At 39.5% G+C, this 3044-nt stretch overlaps 1 protein-coding gene across 1 annotated transcript in view; it reads right to left on the bottom strand.

The window, feature by feature from the left end:
* The window catches only part of LOC104943433 (probable cationic amino acid transporter), a gene marked incomplete at its 3' end in the record, with an annotated part of 22328 nt that extends 20257 nt beyond the window's left edge, over positions 1 to 2071 (bottom strand). The window contains exon 1 of the mRNA XM_010768820.1: positions 1736 to 2071. The remainder of the gene's footprint in view (positions 1 to 1735) is intronic.
* Between the last annotated feature and the right edge of the window lie 973 nt (positions 2072 to 3044).

Raw genomic sequence — 3044 nt, 5'->3', positions numbered from 1 at the left:
TCTATCTATCTATCTATCTATTTATCTCTCCATCTGTCTATCTATCCCTCTATCTTTTTCTATCTATCTATCTATCTATCTATCTATCTATCTATCTATCACAAAAACAGTGTTTTAGTATACTGTGCTTCTGTACGCATCTGTGTGTGTTTGCGTACGTGAGAACAAGAGCACTCAGTCTGAGTGCTCTTGTTCTCACGTACGCAAACACACACAGATGCGTACAGAAGCACAGTATACTAAAACACTGTTTTTGTGATAGATAGATAGATAGATAGATAGAAAAAGATAGAGGGATAGATAGACAGATGGAGAGATAAATAGATAGATAGATAGATAGATAGATATATAGATAGACAGACAGACAGACAGACAGATAGATAGATAGATAGAGGGATAGATAGAGAGATGGAGAGATAGATAGATAGAGAGATAGATAGATAGATAGATAGATAGATAGATAGATAGATAGATAGATAGATAGATAGATAGAGGGATAGATAGATAGAGGGAGAGATAGATAGATAGAGGCGATAGATAGAGAGATAGATAGATAGATAGATAGATAGATAGATAGATAGATAGATAGATAGATAGATAGATAGATAGATAGATAGATAGATAGATAGAGGAATAGATAGAGAGATGGAGAGATAGATAGATAGATAGATAGATATAGAGATGGAGAGATAGATAGATAGATAGATAGATAGATAGATAGATAGATAGATAGATAGATAGATAGATAGATAGATAGATAGATAGATAGATAGATAGATAGATAGATAGATAGATAGATAGATGGAGGGATAGAGATATGGATGAGACAGTGTGTTTATTCAAGCTAAATAAAGGTCTATTGTTTTCTGTGTAAAGAAAAACACATTAATCTACTATTGTTCAAAATGTATATATAGACCCAATAATATTTTCCAAATGTGTTCATATATATTCATGTTGTAGTTGCAGCTGATTTTGCCACACTGTATGTCGTCATGCCAATAAAGCTATTTGAATTTGAAGGTAGATATAGATGGATAGATGGATAGATGGGATTTCCTCCATTCAGCCTTTGCAAAAACACGTTAATGTTAAGTATAGACTGTTTTTCCTATGATAATGTATACTATATTACTATATAGTATATTATTATTAGGACAGACAAGGCAACACAACTATATACCTCTCCACTTCTAGAGCCTTGAACGTCTATCTCTCTCATCTCCAGTCCAACAACAACAACTTTCACCATCTTTGTTCCTCTCCCTCGGACACACCTAAACATACACCAAAAAAGCAATAACTGCTCATGCTCTCACCTGCAGAAACACTTTATTAAACGTCCCACCCAGCGTCAGTGGGTCCCAGCCGCCCCTCTGTCTCTTCCTGTACTCTGGTCGACCCTCCAAACGCAGCCTGCTGCAGCTCTTGTCCGCTGGGAGAAGCGACAACACCCGCCCTAAACTCTCCCTTTCCTTTCTCTTTTCTCACGCAAAGACGCCCATCGCTAAGGTGAGCTGCGCATACAGGAAGAGACCGACATTTCCGTCAACTCCGCGGACTCACTAAACCTCTACGAGGACGCTGCGTTATGCGCCATGTCACACAAAAAAAAACTGCACAAATGTAGACAACACAAAGGGAGAGGAGGAGAAGTGAGAGGGAGACACTGACAGTGATATGATGTAGTTTGAGATAACGATGGGATAGAGAGAAGTGGAGGAAAAACACTCACTGTGGCGGGATTAAAGGATGCCCATGTCGGATGCTGCAGTCGGTCACCAGCATCAGCATCTCCGGGCTGCGCGGTGCATCAGCGCGAGGGAGGGAGGCGGAGGGGAGGGAGGGTGAGGCCGATGATGTAAAAAGCTTTAAATCATTCAGGAGCCCGCTGCACGACATGTGACCGCCGACACGGTGTATAATTCACCCGGTTTGTTTCCTGTTCTGCTCTCGACCGAGGAGACACCGAGCTGACCGGACGTCGTTGTTCCAGTCCGCCCTCGTGAGCACCATGACACGAGGATTATCGCCACAATGTGCCCACTATATCCCTATTATGTTCTTTACGTCATGGTACATCATACTTACTTCGGAGTTTATACTGAAGTTGTACTGGATCGCTTTATTTTTCCATGTTGTTTTACCGCTCTTACAATAAATTAAATACAAGTGTGTCAATGGGTGATTCATTTTTTATATTATTATTTACTAAAAGTGTTTTGATATCTATGCCATTTAGTTAAAGAACACAACACACTTGTTTTTATTGTAAAGCATTAATTGAGCAAAATTAATATAAAGTAGGATTATTTGTATAAAGATTCTAAAGGTTTATTATGTATTTGCTAAACAGTGATGGCACATATCCAATCACCCCCAGTTCACTTAATTGTTTGTTGTTAATAGCATCTATGTCAAATACCTTGTGGTTTGTCTTCAGTCTCTTAAGCAAGGTGAGACACTCTTAACGTGTCACTTTAAGTGTTATTTTGCCACCTCACAATGTCATTTTCCTTGTAATTGCTTTACAGTGATACAGGAGATCAATATATTTGGCCACAGAGAGCTGCAGATACAAATGATCCCCACCACTGCAAAGTTGATGGTATAGGTCACACTGTCAAAAATAATTACGTGAGCTTTAAACGACTATTGGACCTTTTCCAGGCATGTGACCTTTTCTATGGATTAAATTACTTTAGAGGGGCCTTTAAGTAAAATTGGGGATTAATATCCTGAGAAGAAACGCTTCCCTTCTGTCCAACATTCCTTTCCAAGGGCAGAGGCAGTGAGAGTCATGTAAAGGCGTGCTGATGAATTATTAAACATGATGTCTGATCAAATATTCAGCAGATGGCTGTGTTATTTGTTCACAGATAGTATTTATGCAGCTGAATTGCTTATAAATTGTGTGTGTGTGTGTGTGTGTGTGTGTGCGTGTGTGTGTGTGTGTGTGTGTGTGTGTGTGTGTGTGTGTGTGTGTGTGTGTGAAACCTCTTTCCTGTCCATTGCAGCAGCACTGTTGCTTTTGGCAGCCATCT

The sequence above is a fragment of the Notothenia coriiceps genome, unplaced genomic scaffold (assembly GCF_000735185.1).
Source record: "Notothenia coriiceps isolate Sejong01 unplaced genomic scaffold, NC01 NC01_scaffold00006099, whole genome shotgun sequence".
NCBI classification, from domain to species: domain Eukaryota; kingdom Metazoa; phylum Chordata; class Actinopteri; order Perciformes; family Nototheniidae; genus Notothenia; species Notothenia coriiceps.
The sequence above is the reverse complement of the archived record's forward strand: the minus strand, read 5'-3'. Positions and strand labels throughout refer to the sequence as shown.